This window comes from Danio rerio, chromosome 23 (assembly GCF_049306965.1).
Source record: "Danio rerio strain Tuebingen ecotype United States chromosome 23, GRCz12tu, whole genome shotgun sequence".
Lineage (NCBI taxonomy): Eukaryota > Metazoa > Chordata > Actinopteri > Cypriniformes > Danionidae > Danio > Danio rerio.
This window is the reverse complement of record NC_133198.1, coordinates 25,070,855-25,089,349: the sequence shown is the minus strand read 5'-3', so window position 1 is coordinate 25,089,349 and position 18,495 is coordinate 25,070,855. Positions and strand designations below refer to the sequence as shown.

At 47.0% G+C, this 18,495-nt stretch overlaps 2 long non-coding RNA genes across 2 annotated transcripts; both read right to left on the bottom strand.

Moving 5' to 3' along the window:
- Nucleotides 1-3,904: 3,904 nt before the first annotated feature.
- LOC141380599 (uncharacterized) lies at nucleotides 3,905-12,619 on the bottom strand. Its single transcript, XR_012398882.1, has 4 exons — nucleotides 11,806-12,619; nucleotides 11,331-11,718; nucleotides 8,461-8,740; nucleotides 3,905-5,906 (listed from the first exon to the last, which is right to left on the bottom strand). It is a non-coding gene; the product is annotated as an uncharacterized lncRNA (long non-coding RNA).
- Nucleotides 12,620-14,342: 1,723 nt separating this feature from the next.
- Nucleotides 14,343-17,521, bottom strand: LOC141380600 (uncharacterized). Its single transcript, XR_012398883.1, has 3 exons — nucleotides 15,648-17,521; nucleotides 14,592-14,828; nucleotides 14,343-14,504 (listed from the first exon to the last, which is right to left on the bottom strand). It is a non-coding gene; the product is annotated as an uncharacterized lncRNA (long non-coding RNA).
- Nucleotides 17,522-18,495: the final 974 nt, after the last annotated feature.

The following is an 18,495-nucleotide window of genomic DNA, read 5'->3' as shown; positions in this document are numbered from 1 at the left end:
AGGAAATGTACAATTCTAGTTAGTGGGGTTTGCCTTAGGCAAAGTCCACTATTGTTATTCTCCATACTTATTATTATAATTATTATTCTTCTTCTTCCGTACGTTTTTCGGCGCGTAACTCGTCCCGCAGCTTTCGTCCCAGACCCTTGAAAGTGGGGTCAAATCGTGCGGTCTTATCGGGAATGGTGTGCTATGACTTTTATAAGGAGTGGGGGGTTTTATTGCCCAGTTTAGTACCATTTTGTACCCCATCGATTTGCCACGCAAACCCCATTCACATTTCCTTTAGGAAATGTACAATTCTAGTTAGTGGGGTTTGCCTTAGGCAAAGTCCACTATTGTTATTCTCCATACTTATTATTATAATTATTATTCTTCTTCTTCCGTACGTTTTTCGGCGCGTAACTCGTCCCGCAGCTTTCGTCCCAGACCCTTGAAAGTGGGGTCAAATCGTGCGGTCTTATCGGGAATGGTGTGCTATGACTTTTATAAGGGGTGGGGGGTTTTTTGGCCCCGCAGGGGCCAAAAAACCCCCCCCAAAATCCCATAGACTTAACATTGAGCCGAACTTTGACGAATCACAGCGCCGAGTGTGAATTTCGTAAAAATATGGGATTCGCAACAGCTGTAGGGGGTTGCAGCCTAAGTGAGAACATACCACGCAGGGGGGTATAAGTTGAACCCCTGGGGGGCTAGGACGTCCCAAAGTGGTCCCATTGACTTAACATGGGCCCCATTGACTCCCATTCATTACATTGACTCCCATTATAAATGTCACATGTCAATCACAGTACATAGCAGTGTCATACTGACTTGGGGGTGGGCTCATTTGACTCAGGCAACCAATCAGCATCTCATTATGATTTTGAAGCTCACAAGCCACGCCCCCCCAAACCACTTAAAGACCCCTAATAAGTGCCCCATTGACTTAACATGGGGTGGGATGTCCCATTGCAGATCCCATTGACTTCCATTATAAAGGTCACACATCTATAACATTACATAGGAGTGTCATAGAGACATGGGGGTGGGCTCATCTGACTCAGACAACCAATCAGCATCGCAATATGATAATGAAGCTCACAAGCCACGCCCCTAAATTGATCCCATAGACTTCTATTATAACTGGCCTACATGCATATCTTTGCATAGCAGTGTCCTATAGACTTAGGGGTTGGCTCATTGGACCCAGACAACCAATGAGCATCTTAATATGGTAATGAAGCTCACAAGCCACGCCCCCAAATTGATCCCATAGACTGCCATTATAACTGGTCTACATGCATATCTTTGCATTGCAGTGTCCTATAGACTTAGGGGTTGGCTCATCTGACTCAGACAACCAATGACCTTTTCAATATGATAATGAAGCTCACAAGCCACGCCCCCAAACTGGTCCCATAGACTGCCATTGTAACTGGTCTACATGCATATCTTTGCTTAGCAGTGTCCTATTGACTTGGGGGATGGCTCATCTGACTAAGACAACCAATGAGCTTTTCAATATGATAATGAAGCTCACAAGCCACGCCCCCAAACTGGTCCCATAGACTGCCATTATAACTGGCCTCCATGTATATCTTTGCTTGGCAGTGTCCTATTGACTTGGGGTTTGTCTCATTTGACTTGGACAGCCAACCACATTCAAGTTCACACTGCAACCTCGCCCATAGCAACAAAACAGAGTACCCTAGCAACCGTTCATCAACAGCTATATCTCAGCATCGGAACATCGTAGAGACTTGGGGATTGGCTCGTTTGACTCATGCTAGCAAACGGAACTTCCTGTATGCTACACATGCTAGCAGTGACTAGCTACATGCTAATATTGACTAGCCAAGTACTGTAACTTGCTAGAAATGCTTACTAGGTATAAATATTTCATCAGGCATGTATGTGAGGCTTGCCTAGTAACCACCCAGGGTACCCTAGCAACTGCCTAGCAACCACCCAAATTACCCTAGCAACCGCCTAGCAACCACCTAGCAACCGCCTAGTAATGCCTTAGTAAGGGCCTAGCGACCACTCAGGACACCCTAGCAACCGCCTAGCAACGCCTTAGCAACCACTTTGAATACCCTAGCAACCACCTAGCAACACCTTAGCAACCACCTAGCAACCACTTAGGACACCTTAGCAACCGCCTAGCAACACCTTAGCAACCACCTAGCAACCACTCAGAACACCCTAGCAACCGCCTAGCAACCACCTAGCAACCACTCAGAACACCCTAGCAACCGCCTAGCAACACCTTAGCAACCACCTAGCAACCACTCAGGACACCCTAGCAACCGCCTAGCAACACCTTAGCAACCGCCTAGCAACACCTTAGCAACCACCTAGCAACCACTTAGAACACCCTAGCAACTGCCTAGCAACACCTTAGCAACAACCTAGCAACCACTTAGAACACCCTAGCAACCGCCTAGCAACCACCTAGCAACCACTTAGGACACCTTAGCAACCGCCTTGCAACACCTTAGCAACCACTCAGAACACCCTAGCAACCATTCAGAACACCCTAGCAACCAAAACAAATACATTGTACCCCATCGATTTGCCACGCAAACCCCATTCACATTTCCTTTAGGAAATGTACAATTCTAGTGTTACTATTACTGTTCACTTTTTCAATCCTTCGGCGCGCAACTCCGCCCGCATTTTTTGCCCTAGAATGATGAGTGAGGTGTCAAATCGACCGGCCTGTTGAGGAGAGGTGTGCTATGATTTTTCAAAGAGGGTGGGGGTACACTGCCCCCATGAGGGGCAAGAAAGTAACCCCCAAAACCCCCATAGACTTAACATGGACACAAAATGGCTGACATTGATATCTACATTAGAGAGTCGCAGAAGCTTGGGAGTGGGCTCATTTTACACCGCCTTTCAAGTCGGTATTAAGTAGTGACATAACAAGTTTGTAGACACTCCCTAGCAACCACTTTAGGCCCCCTAACAACCATATAACAACATAAACAAGCCATATTTTAGCACAGGAATATCGTAGAAAGACAGGGTTTGGGTTCTTTTGATGCAGGTTGATCAAATCTCTATCGTCTTTACCTATTACAAAGGCGTTGCCACACCCTAGCAACCATTTACATTACCCTAGCAACCACATAAACACATGAGTTTAACCATTTCTTACCTTTCCAGTGCTATTGCCCAGTTTAGTACCATTTTGTACCCCATCGATTTGCCACGCAAACCCCATTCACATTTCCTTTAGGAAATGTACAATTCTAGTGTTACTATTACTGTTCACTTTTTCAATCCTTCGGCGCGCAACTCCGCCCGCATTTTTTGCCCTAGAATGATGAGTGAGGTGTCAAATCGACCGGCCTGTTGAGGAGAGGTGTGCTATGATTTTTCAAAGAGGGTGGGGGTACACTGCCCCCATGAGGGGCAAGAAAGTAACCCCCAAAATCCCCATAGACTTAACATGGACACAAAATGGCTGACATTGATATCTAGATTAGAGAGTCGTAGAAGCTTGGGAGTGGGCTCATTTTACTCCACCTATCAAGTCAGTATTAAGTAGTGACATAACAAATTTGTACACACTCCCTAGCAACCACTTTAGGCCCCCTAACAACCATATAACAACATAAACAAGCCATATTTTAGCACAGGAATATCGTAGAAAGACGGGGTTTGGGTTCTTTTGATGCAGGTTGATCAAATCTCTATCGTCTTCACCTATTGCAAAGGCGTTGCCACACCCTAGCAACCATTTACATTACCCTAGCAACCACATAAACACATGAATTTGACCATTTCTTACCTTTCCAGTGCTATTGCCCAGTTTAGTACCATTTTGTACCCCATCGATTTGCCACGCAAACCCCATTCACATTTCCTTTAGGAAATGTACAATTCTAGTTAATGGGGTTTGCCATAGGCAAAGTCCATTCTTACTATTGTGGTTTATTATTCTTCTTCCTTCTTCTTCTTCTTCTTCCTTCTTCCGTCCTATTTTTCGGCGCGTAACTAGTCCCGCAGCTTTCGTCCCAGACCCTTGAAAGTGGGCTCAAATCGTGCGGTCTTATCGGGAATGGTGTGCTATGACTTTTATAAGGGGTGGGGGGTTTTTTGGCCCCGCAGGGGCCAAAAAACCCCCCCCAAAATCCCATAGACTTAACATTGAGCCGAACTTTGACGAATCACAGCGCCAAATGTGAATTTCATAGAAATATGGGATTCACAGCATCTGTAGGGGGTTGCAGCCTAAGTGAGAACATACCCCGCAAGGGGTTTTAAGTTGCACCCCTGGGGCTCTAGGACGTCCCAAAGTGGTCCCCATTGACTTACATTGGCCCATTGACTCCCATTCATTTTCTAGACACTCGTAAGATACTATTCCCGGAAATCGCCGTAGCGCCAACACTGAAATTCGTAGAGACATGGGATTCGCGACATCTCGAGAGGGTTATAGGAGGCTTCAAACTACACCCCGAAAGGCAGTAAATGTTGTACCCCTGGGGAGCTAGGACGTCCCAAAGTCTCCATTGACTTTACATGGAGCCGAACTTTAACCAATCACTGCGTCCATTGTGAATTTCATAGAAATATGGGATTCACAACATCTGTAGGGGGTTGCAGCCTAAGTGAGAACATACCACGCAGGGGGGTATAAGTTGTACCCCTGGGGCTCTAGGACGTCCCAAAATGGTCCCCATTGACTTTACATTGCCCATTGACTCCCATTCATTACATTGACTCCCATTATAAATGTCACATGTCAATCACAGTACATAGCAGTGTCATACTGACTTGGGGGTGGGCTCATTTGACTCAGGCAACCAATCAGCATCTCATTATGATTTTGAAGCTCACAAGCCACGCCCCCCCAAACCACTTAAAGACCCCTAATAAGTGCCCCATTGACTTAACATGGGGTGGGATGTCCCATTGCAGATCCCATTGACTTCCATTATAAAGGTCACACATCTATAACATTACATAGGAGTGTCATAGAGACATGGGGGTGGGCTCATCTGACTCAGACAACCAATCAGCATCTCAATATGATAATGAAGCTCACAAGCCACGCCCCCAAACTGGTCCCATAGACTGCCATTATAACTGCCCTACATGCATATCTTTGCTTAGCAGTGTCCTATTGGCTTGGGGGATGGCTCATCTGACTCAGACAACCAATGAGCATCTCAATATGATAATGAATCTCACAAGCCACGCCCCCAAACTGGTCCCATAGACTGCCATTATAACTGCTCTACATGCATATCTTTGCTTAGCAGTGTCCTATTGACTTGGGGGTTGGCTCATTTGACTTGGACAGCCAACCACATTCAAGTTCACTCTTTAACCTCGCCCATAGCAACAAAACAGAGTACCCTAGCAACCATTCATCAACAGCTATATCTCAGCATCGGAACATCGTAGAGACTTGGGGATTGGCTCGTTTGACTCATGCTAGCAAACGGAACTTCCTATATGCTACACATGCTAGCAGTGACTAGCTACATGCTAATATTGACTAGCCATGAACTGTAACTTGCTAGAAATGCTTACTAAGTATAAATATTTCATCAGGCATGTATGTGAGGCTTGCCTAGTAACCACCCAGGGTACCCTAGCAACTGCCTAGCAACCACCCAAATTACCCTAGCAACCGCCTAGCAACCACCTAGCAACCGCCTAGTAACGCCTTAGTAAGGGCCTAGCGACCACTCAGGACACCCTAGCAACCGCCTAGCAACGCCTTAGCAACCACTTAGAATACCCTAGCAACCACCTAGCAACTCCTTAGCAACCACCTAGCAACTACTTAGGACACCTTAGCAACCACCTAGCAACACCTTAGCAACCACCTAGCAACCACTCAGAACACCCTAGCAACCGCCTAGCAACACCTTAGCAACCACTCAGAACACCCTAGCAACCACCTAGCAACGCCTTAGCAACCACCTAGCAACCACTTACGACACCTTAGCAACCGCCTAGCAACACCTTAGCAACCACCTAGCAACCACTCAGGACACCATAGCAACCGCCTAGCAACGCCTTAGCAACCACTTAGAATACCCTAGCAACCACCTAGCAACACCTTAGCAACCACCTAGCAACCACTCAGAACACCCTAGCAACCGCCTAGCAACACCTTAGCAACCACCTATCAACCACTTAGGACACCTTAGCAACCACCTAGCAACACCTTAGCAACCACTCAGAACACCCTAGCAACCGCCTAGCAACACCTTAGCAACCACTCAGAAGACCCTAGCAACCACCTAGCAACCACTCAGGACACCCTAGCAACCGCCTAGCAACATCTTAGCTACCACCATTTCTTACCTTTCCAGTGCTATTGCCCAGTTTAGTACCATTTTGTACCCCATCGATTTGCCACGCAAACCCCATTCACATTTCCTTTAGGAAATGTACAATTCTAGTTAATGGGGTTTGCCTTAGGCAAAGTCCATTCTTACTATTGTGGTTTCTTCTTATTATTATTATTCTTCTTCTTCCGTACGCTTTTTCGGCGCGTAACTAGTCCCGCAGCTTTCGTCCCAGACCCTTGAAAGTGGGCTCAAATCGTGCGGTCTTATCGGGAATGGTGTGCTATGACTTTTATAAGGGGTCGGGGGTTTTTTGGCCCCGCAGGGGCCAAAAAACCCCCCCAAAAATCCCATAGACTTAACATTGAGCCGAACTTTGACGAATCACAGCGCCGAGTGTGAATTTCATAGAAGTATGGGATTCACAGCATCTGTAGGGGGTTGCAGCCTAAGTAAGAACATACCCCGCAAGGGGGTATAAGTTGTACCCCTGGGGCTCTAGGACGTCCCAAAGTGCTCCCATTGACTTACATTGGCCCATTGACTCCCATTCATTTTCTAGACACTCGTAAGATACTATTCCCGGAAATCGCCGTAGCGCCAACAGTGAAATTCGTAGAGACATGGGATTCACGACATCTCGAGAGGGTTATAGGAGGCTTCAACCCACACCCCGAAAGGCGGTAAATGTTGTACCCCTGGGGAGCTAGGACGTCCCAAAGTCTCCATTGACTTTACATGGAGCCGAACTTTGACGAATCACAGCGCCGAGTGTGAATTTCATAGAAATATGGGATTCACAACATCTGTAGGGGGTTGCAGCCTAAGTGAGAACATACCCTGAAAGGGGGTATAGGTTGTACCCCTCGGGTGCTAGGACGTCCCAAAGTGGTCCCCATTGACTTTACATTGCCCATTGACTCCCATTCATTACATTGACCCCCATTATAAATGTCATATGTCAATCAAAGTACATAGCACTGTCATACAGACTTGGGGGTTGGCTTATTTGACTAAGGCAACCAATCAGCATCTCATTATGATTTTGAAGCTCACAAGCCACGCCCCCCCAAACCACTTAAAGACCCTTAATAAGTGCCCCATTGACTTAACATGGGGTGGGATGTCCCATTGCAGATCCCATTGACTTCCATTATAAAGGTCACACATCTATAACATTACATAGGAGTGTCATAGAGACATGGGGGTGGGCTCATCTGACTCAGACAACCAATCAGCATCTCAATATGATAATGAAGCTCACAAGCCACGCCCCCAAACTGGTCCCATAGACTGCCATTATAACTGCCCTACATGCATATCTTTGCTTAGCAGTGTCCGATTGACTTGGGGGATGGCTCATCTGACTCAGACAACCAATGAGCATCTCGATATGATAATGAATCTCACAAGCCACGCCCCCAAATTGATCCCATAGACTGCCATTATAACTGGCCTACATGTATATCTTTGCTTGGCAGTGTCCTATTGACTTGGGGGTTGGCTCATTTGACTTGGACAGCCAACCACATTCAAGTTCACTCTGTAACCTCGCCCATAGCAACAAAACAGAGTACCCTAGCAACCATTCATCAACAGCTATATCTCGGCATCAGAACATCGTAGAGACTTGGGGATTGGCTCGTTTGACTCATGCTAGCAAACGGAACTTCCTATATGCTACACATGCTAGCAGTGACTAGCTACATGCTAATATTGACTAGCCAAGTACTGTAACTTGCTAGAAATGCTCACTAAGTATAAATATTTCATCAGGCATGTATGTGAGGCTTGCCTAGTAACCACCCAGGGTCCCTAGCAACTGCCTAGCAACCACCCAAATTACCCTAGCAACCGCCTAGCAACCACCTAGCAACCGCCTAGTAACGCCTTAGTAAGGGCCTAGCGACCACTCAGGACACCCTAGCAACTGCCTAGCAACGCCTTAGCAACCACTTAGAATACCCTAGCAACCACCTAGCAACACCTTAGCAACCACCTAGCAACCACTTAGGACACCTTAGCAACCACCTAGCACCACCTTAGCAACCACCTAGCAACCACTCAGGACACCCTAGCAACCACCTAGCAACACCTTAGCAACCACCTAGCAACACCTTAGCAACCACCTAGCAACCACTTAGGACACCTTAGCAACCACCTAGCAACACCTTAGCAACCACCTAGCAACCACTCAGGACACCCTAGCAACCACCTAGCAACACCTTAGCAACCACCTAGCAACCACTCAGAACACCCAAGCAACCGCCTAGCAACCACTCAGGACACCCTAGCAACTGCCTAGCAACGCCTTAGCAACCACTTAGAATACCCTAGCAACCACCTAGCAACACCTTAGCAACCACCTAGCAACCACTTAGGACACCTTAGCAACCGCCTAGCAACACCTTAGCAACCATCTAGCAACCACTCAGAACACCCTAGCAACCGCCTAGCAACCACTCAGGACACCCTAGCAACTGCCTAGCAACGCCTTAGCAACCACTTAGAATACCCTAGCAACCACCTAGCAACCACTTAGGACACCTTAGCAACCGCCTAGCAACCACCTAGCAACCACTCAGGACACCCTAGCAACTGCCTAGCAACACCTTAGCAACCACCTAGCAACCACTCAGGACACCCTAGCAACCGCCTAGCAACACCTTAGCAACCACCTAGCAACTACTCAGAACACCCTAGCAACCACTCAGAACACCCTAGCAGCCAAAACAAATACATTGTACCCCATCGATTTGCCACGCAAACCCCATTCACATTTCCTTTAGGAAATGTACAATTCTAGTTAGTGGGGTTTGCCCTTAGGCAAAGTCCACTATTGTTATTCTCCATACTTATTAATGGGGTTTGCCATAGGCAAAGTCCATTCTTACTATTGTGGTTTATTAATGGGGTTTGCCATAGGCAAAGTCCATTCTTACTATTGTGGCTGGTTTATTATTCTTCTTCCTTCTTCCGTCCTATTTTTCGGCGCGTAACTAGTCCCGCAGCTTTCGTCCCAGACCCTTGAAAGTGGGGTCAAATCGTGCGGTCTTATCGGGAATGGTGTGCTATGACTTTTATAAGGGGTGGGGGGTTTTTTGGCCCCGCAGGGGCCAAAAAACCCCCCCAAAAATCCCATAGACTTAACATTGAGCCGAACTTTGACGAATCACAGCGCCGAGTGTGAATTTCATAGAAATATGGGATTCACAGCATCTGTAGGGGGTTGCAGCCTAAGTGAGAACATACCTCGCAATGGGGTAAAAGTTGCACCCCTGGGGCTCTAGGACGTCCCAAAGTGCTCCCATTGACTTACATTGGCCCCATTGACTCCCATTCATTTTTCTAGAAGAGCACTAAACGCGCCGCGAAATGGGACGACCTTTGAAGCGTTATAGCGCCAAGTGTGAAATTCGTAGAAATATGGGATTCGCAACATTTGTAGGGGGTTGCAGCCTGTATGAGAACATACCCCAAAAGGGGGTATAAGTTGTACCCCTGGTGTGCTAGGACGTCCCAAAGGGGTCCCCATTGACTTTACATTGCCCATTGACTCCCATTCATTTCTTGACTCACATGTCAATCACATTACATAGCAGTGTCATACAGACTTGGGGGTTGGCTTATTTGTCTGAGGCAACCAATCAGCATCTCAATATGATTTTAAAGCTCACAAGCCACGCCCCCCCAAACCATTTAAAAACCCTTAATAACTGCCCCATTGACTTAACATGGGGTGGGACGTCCCATTGCACATCCCATTGACTTCCATTATAAATGTCACACATCAATAGCATTACATAGGAGTGTCATAGAGACATGGGGGTGGGCTCATTTGACTCAGACAACCAATCAGCATCACAATATGATAATGAAGCTCACAAGCCACGCCCCCAAACTGGTCCCATAGACTGCCATTATAACTGGCCTACATGCATATCTTTGCTTAGCAGTGTCCTATTGACTTGGGGGATGGCTCATCTGACTCAGACAACCAATGAGCATCTCAATATGATAATGAAGCTCACAAGCCACGCCCCCAAACTGGTCCCATAGACTGCCATTAAAATAGGCCTACATGCATATCTTTGCTTAGCAGTGTCCTATTGACTTGGGGGTTGTCTTATCTGACTCAGACAACCAATGAGCATCTCAATATGATAATGAAGCTCACAAGCCACGCCCCCAAACTGGTCCCATAGACTGCCATTGTAACTGGCCTACATGCATATCTTTGCATAGCAGTGTCCAACTGACTTGGGGGTTGGCTCATCTGACTCAGATAACCAATGAGCATCTCAATATGATAATGAAGCTCACAAGCCACGCCCCCAAACTGGTCCCATAGACTGTCATTATAACTGGCCTAGATGCATATCTTTACATAGCAGTGTCATAGAGACATGGGGGTTGGTTTATTTGACTTAGACAGCCAACCACATTCAAGTTCACTCTGTAACCTCGCCCATAGCAACAAAACAGAGTACCCTAGCAACCAATCATCAACAGCTATATCTCAGCATCGGAACATCGTAGAGACTTGGTGATTGGCTCGTTTAACTCATGCTAGCAAACGGAACTTTCTATATGCTACACATGCTAGCAGTGACTAGCTACATGCTAATATTGACTAGCCAAGTACTGTAACTTGCTAGAAATGCTTACTAAGTGTAATTATTTCAACAGGCATGTATGTTAGGCTTGCCTAGTAACCACCCAGGGTACCCTAGCAACTGCCTAGCAACCACCCAAATTACCCTAACAACTGCCTAGCAACCACCTAGCAACCGCCTAGTAACGCCTTAGTAAGGGCCTAGCGACCACTCAGGACACCCTAGCAACCGCCTAGCAACGCCTTAGCAACCACTCAGAATACCCTAGCAACCACCAAGCAACACCTTAGCAACCACCTAGCAACCACTTAGGACACCCTAGCAACCGCCTAGCAACACCTTAGCAACCACCTAGCAACCACTCAGAACACCCTAGCAACCGCCTAGCAACCACTCAGAACACCCTAGCAACCACCTAGCAACACCTTAGCAACCACCTAGCAACCACTCAGGACACCCTAGCAACCACCTAGCAACACCTTAGCAACCACCTAGCAACCACTCAGGACACCCTAGCAACTGCCTAGCAACCACTTAGAATACCCTAGCAACCACCTAGCAACACCTTAGCAACCACCTAGCAACCACTTTGGACACCTTAGCAACCGCCTAGCAACACCTTAGCAACCACCTAGCAACCACTCAGGACACCCTAGCAACCGCCTAGCAACGCCTTAGCAACCACTTAGAATACCCTAGCAACCACCTAGCAACACCTTAGCAACCACCTAGCAACCACTCAGGACACCTTAGCAACCGCCTAGCAACACCTTAACAACCACCTAGCAACCACTCAGAATACCCTAGCAACCGCCAAGCAACACCTTAGCAACCACTCACGACACCCTAGCAACCGCCTAGCAACACCTTAGCAACCACATAGCAACCACTTAGGACACCTTAGCAACCACCTAGCAACCACTCAGAACACCCTAGCAACCATTCAGAACACCCTAGCTACCAAAACAAATACATTTTACCCCATCGATTTGCCACGCAAACCCCATTCACATTTCCTTTAGGAAATGTACAATTCTAGTGTTACTATTACTGTTCACTTTTTCAAAATTTCGGCGCGCAACTCCGGCCGCATTTTTTGCCCTAGAATGATGAGTGAGGTGTCAAATCGACCGGCCTGTTGAGGAGAGGTGTGCTATGATTTTTCAATGAGGGTGGGGGTAAACTGCCCCCATGAGGGTCAAGAAAGTAACCCCCAAAATTCCCATAGACTTAACATGGACACAAAATGGCTGACATTGATATCTAGATTAGAGAGTCGTAGAAGCTTGGGAGTGGGCTCATTTTACTCCGCCTATCAAGCCGGTATTAAGTAGTGACATAACAAATTTGTAGACACTCCCCAGCAACCACTTTAGGCCCCCTAACAACCATATAACAACATAAACAAGCCATATTTTAGCACAGGAATATTGTAGAAAGACAGGATTTGGGTTCTATTGATGCAGTTTGATCAAATCTCTATTGTCTTCACCTATTACAAAGGCGTTGCCACACCCTAGCAACCATGTACATTACCCTAGCAACCACATAAACACATGAATTTAACCAGTTCTTACCTTTTCAGTGCTATTGCCCAGTTTAGTACCATTTTGTACCCCATCGATTTGCCACGCAAACCCCATTCACATTTCCTTTAGGAAATGTACAATTCTAGTTATTCTTCTTCTTCTTCTTCTTCTTCCTTCTTCCGTCCTATTTTTCGGCGCGTAACTAGTCCCGCAGCTTTCGTCCCAGACCCTTGAAAGTGGGCTCAAATCGTGCGGTCTTATCGGGAATGGTGTGCTATGACTTTTATAAGGGGTGGGGGGTTTTTTGGCCCCGCAGGGGCCAAAAAACCCCCCCCAAAATCCCATAGACTTAACATTGAGCCGAACTTTGACGAATCACAGCGCCGAGTGTGAATTTCATAGAAATATGGGATTCACAGCATCTGTAGGGGGTTGCAGCCTAAGTGAGAACATACCCCGCAAGGGGGTATAAGTTGCACCCCTGGGGCTCTAGGACGTCCCAAAGTCGTCCCATTGACTTACATTGGCCCATTGACTCCCATTCATTTTTCTAGAAGAGCACTAAACGCGCCGCGAAATGGAAACACCTTTAAAGCGTTATAGCGCCAAGTGTGAAATTCGTAGAATTATGGGATTCGCAACATCTGTAGGGGGTTGCAGCCTGTATGAGAACATACCCCAAAAAGGGGTATAAGTTGTACCCCTGGGGTGCTAGGACGTCCCAAAGGGGTCCCCATTGACTTTACATGGCCCATTGACTCCCATTCATTTCTTGACTCACATGTCAATCACATTACATAGCAGTGTCATACAGACTTGGGGGTTGGCTTACTTGACTGAGGCAACCAATCAGCATCTCAATATGATTTTGAAGCTCACAAGCCACGCCCCCCAAACCATTTAAAGACCCTTAATAACTGCCCCATTGACTTAACATGGGGTGGGATGTCCCATTGCAGATCCCATTGACCTCCATTATAAAGGTCACACATCTATGACATTACATAGGAGTGTCATAGAGACATGGGGGATGGCTCATCTGACTCAGACAACCAATGAGCATCTCAGTATGATAATGAAGCTCACAAGCCACGCCCCCAAACTGGTCCCATAGACTGCCATTATAACTGGCCTACATGCATATCTTTGCTTAGCAGTGTCCTATTGGCTTGGGGGATGGCTCATCTGACTCAGACAACCAATGAGCATCTCAATATGATAATGAATCTCACAAGCCACGCCCCCAAATTGATCCCATAGACTGCCATTATAACTGGCCTACATGTATATCTTTGCTTGGCAGTGTCCTATTGACTTGGGGGTTGGCTCATTTGACTTGGACAGCCAACCACATTCAAGTTCACTCTGTAACCTCGCCCATAGCAACAAAACAGAGTACCCTAGCAACCATTCATCAACAGCTATATCTCGGCATCAGAACATCGTAGAGACTTGGGGATTGGCTCGTTTGACTCATGCTAGCAAACGGAACTTCCTATATGCTACACATGCTAGCAGTGACTAGCTACATGCTAATATTGACTAGCCATGTACTGTAACTTGCTAGAAATGCTCACTAAGTATAAATATTTCATCAGGCATGTATGTGAGGCTTGCCTAGTAACCACCCAGGGTACCCTAGCAACTGCCTAGCAACCACCCAAATTACCCTAGCAACCGCCTAGCAACCGCCTACCAACCACATAGCAACCGCCTAGTAACGCCTTAGTAAAGGCCTAGCGACCACTCAGGACACCCTAGCAACCGCCTAGCAACGCCTTAGCAACCACTTAGAATACCCTAGCAACCACCTAGCAACACCTTAGCAACCACCTAGCAACCACTTAGCAACCACTCAGAACACCCTAGCAACCACCTAGCAACACCTTAGCAACCACCTAGCAACCACTCAGGACACCCTAGCAACCGCCTAGCAACACCTTAGCAACCACCTAGCAACCACTTAGGACACCTTAGCAACCGCCTAGCAACACCTTAGCAACCGCCTAGCAACCACTCAGAACACCCTAGCAACCACCTAGCAACACCTTAGCAACCACCTAGCAACACCTTAGCAACCACCTAGCAACCACTCAGGACACCCTAGCAACCGCCTAGCAACACCTTAGCAACCACCTAGCAACCACTTAGGACACCTTAGCAACCGCCTAGCAACACCTTAGCAACCGTCTAGCAACCACTCAGAACACCCTAGCAACCACCTAGCAACACCTTAGCAACCACCTAGCAACCACTCAGGACACCTTAGCAACCGCCTAGCAACACCTTAGCAACCGCCTAGCAACCACTCAGAACACCCTAGCAACCACCTAGCAACCACTTAGGACACCTTAGCAACCGCCTAGCAACACCTTAGCAACCGTCTAGCAACCACTCAGAACACCCTAGCAACCACCTAGCAACACCTTAGCAACCACCTAGCAACCACTCAGGACACCTTAGCAACCGCCTAGCAACACCTTAGCAACCGCCTAGCAACCACTCAGAACACCCTAGCAACCACCTAGCAACCACTCAGGACACCCTAGCAACATCTTAGCAACCACTATTTCTTACCTTTCCAGTGCTATTGCCCAGTTTAGTACCATTTTGTACCCCATCGATTTGCCACGCAAACCCCATTCACATTTCCTTTAGGAAATGTACAATTCTAGTGTTACTATTACTGTTCACTTTTTCAATCCTTCGGCGCGCAACTCCGCCCGCATTTTTTGCCCTAGAATGATGAGTGAGGTGTCAAATCGACCGGCCTGTTGAGGAGAGGTGTGCTATGATTTTTCAAAGAGGGTGGGGGTACACTGCCCCCATGAGGGGCAAGAAAGTAACCCCCAAAATCCCCATAGACTTAACATGGACACAAAATGGCTGACATTGATATCTAGATTAGAGAGTCGTAGAAGCTTGGGAGTGGGCTCATTTTACTCCACCTATCAAGTCAGTATTAAGTAGTGACATAACAAATTTGTACACACTCCCTAGCAACCACTTTAGGCCCCCTAACAACCATATAACAACATAAACAAGCCATATTTTAGCACAGGAATATCGTAGAAAGACGGGGTTTGGGTTCTTTTGATGCAGGTTGATCAAATCTCTATCGTCTTCACCTATTGCAAAGGCGTTGCCACACCCTAGCAACCATTTACATTACCCTAGCAACCACATAAACACATGAATTTGACCATTTCTTACCTTTCCAGTGCTATTGCCCAGTTTAGTACCATTTTGTACCCCATCGATTTGCCACGCAAACCCCATTCACATTTCCTTTAGGAAATGTACAATTCTAGTTAATGGGGTTTGCCATAGGCAAAGTCCATTCTTACTATTGTGGCTGGTTTATTATAATTATTCTTCTTCTTCCGTGCGTTTTTCGGCGCGTAACTCGTCCCGCAGCTTTCGTCCCAGACCCTTGAAAGTGGGGTCAAATCGTGCGGTCTTATCGGGAATGGTGTGCTATGACTTTTATAAGGGGTCGGGGGTTTTTTGGCCCCGCAGGGGCCAAAAAACCCCCCCAAAAAATCCCATAGACTTTACATTGAGCCGAACTTTGACGGATCACAGCGCCGAGTGTGAATTTCATAGAAATATGGGATTCACCACATCTGTAGGGGGTTGCAGCCTGAGTGAGAACATACCTCGCAAGGGGGTATAAGTTGCACCCCTGGGGCTCTAGGACGTCCCAAAGTGCTCCCATTGACTTACATTGGCCCCATTGACTCCCATTCATTTTTCTAGAAGAGCACTAAACGCGCCGCGAAATGGGACGACCTTTAAAGCGTCATAGCGCCAAGTGTGAAATTCGTATAAATATGGGACTCGCAACATCTGTAGGGGGTTGCAGCCTGTATGAGAACATACCCCAAAAAGGGGTATAAGTTGTACCCCTGGGGTGCTAGGACGTCCCAAAGGGGTCCCCATTGACTTTACATGGCCCATTGACTCCCATTCATTTCTTGACTCACATGTCAATCACAGTACATAGCAGTGTCATACAGACTTGGGGGTTGGCTAACTTGACTGAGGCAACCAATCAGCATCTCAATATGATTTTGAAGCTCACAAGCCACGCCCCCCCAAACCATTTAAAGACCCTTAATAACTGCCCCATTGACTTAACATGGGGTGGGGCGTCCCATTGCACATCCCATTGACTTCCATTATAAAGGTCACACATCTATAACATTACATAGGAGTGTCATAGAGACATGGGGGTGGGCTCATTTGACTCAGGCAACCAATCAGCATCACTCTATGATAATGAAGCTCACAAGCCACGCCCCCAAATTGATCCCATAGACTGCCATTATAACAGGGCTGGATGCATATCTTTGCTTAGCAGTGTCCTATTGACTTGTGGGATGGCTCATCTGACTCAGACAACCAATGAGCATCTCAATATGATAATGAACCTCACAAGCCACGCCCCCAAACTGGTCCCATAGACTGCCATTGTAACTGGTCTACATGCATATCTTTGCTTAGCAGTGTCCTATTGACTTGTGGGATGGCTCATCTGACTCAGACAACCAATGAGCATCTCAATATGATAATGAACCTCACAAGCCACGCCCCCAAACTGGTCCCATAGACTGCCAGTGTAACTGGCCTACATGCATATCTTTGCTTAGCAGTGTCCTATTGACTTGGGGGTTGGCTCATTTGACTTGGACAGCCAACCACATTCAAGTTCACTCTGTAACCTCGCCCATAGCAACAAAAGAGAGTACCCTAGCAACCGTTCATCAACAGCTATATCTCAGCATCGGAACATCGTAGAGACTTGGGGATTGGCTCGTTTGACTCATGCTAGCAAACGGAACTTCCTATATGCTACACATGCTAGCAGTGACTAGCTACATGCTAATATTGACTAGCCATGTACTGTAACTTGCTAGAAATGCTCACTAAGTATAAATATTTCATCAGGCATGTATGTGAGGCTTGCCTAGTAACCACCCAGGGTACCCTAGCAACTGCCTAGCAACCACCCAAATTACCCTAGCAACCGCCTAGCAACCACCTAGCAACCGCCTAGTAACGCCTAAGTAAGGGCCTAGCGATCACTCAGGACACCCTAGCAACCGCCTAGCAACGCCTTAGCAACCACTCAGAATACCCTAGCAACCACCTAGCAACACCTTAGCAACCACCTAGCAACCACTAAGGACACCTTAGCAACCGCCTAGCAACACCTTAGAAACCACCTAGCAACCACTCAGAACACCCTAGCAACCGCCTAGCAACCACTCAGAACACCCTAGCAACCACCTAGCAACACCTTAGCAACCACCTAGCGACCACTCAGGACACCCTAGCAACCGCCTAGCAACGCCTTAGCAACCACTCAGGACACCTTAGCAACCGCCTAGCAACATCTTAGCAACCACCATTTCTTACCTTTCCAGTGCTATTGCCCAGTTTAGTACCATTTTGTACCCCATCGATTTGCCACGCAAACCCCATTCACATTTCCTTTAGGAAATGTACAATTCTAGTGTTACTATTACTGTTCACTTTTTCAAAACTTCGGCGCGCAACTCCGGCCGCATTTTTTGCCCTAGAATGATGAGTGAGGTGTCAAATCGACCGGCCTGTTGAGGAGAGGTGTGCTATGATTTTTCAAAGAGGGTGGGGGTACACTGCCCCCATGAGGGGCAAGAAAGTAACCCCCAAAATCCCCATAGACTTAACATGGACACAAAATGGCTGACATTGATATCTAGGTTAGAGAGTCGTAGAAGCTTGGGAGTGGGCTCATTTTACTTCGCCTATGAAGTCGGTATTAAGTAGTGACATAACAAATTTGTAGACACTCCCTAGCAACCACTTTAGGCCCCCTAACAACCATATAACAACATAAACAAGCCATATTTTAGCACAGGAATATCGTAGAAAGACAGGGTTTGGGTTCTTTTGATGCAGGTTGATCAAATCTCTAATGTCTTCACCTATTACAATGGCGTTGCCACACCCTAGCGACCATTTACATTACCCTAGCAACCACATAAACACATGAATTTAACCATT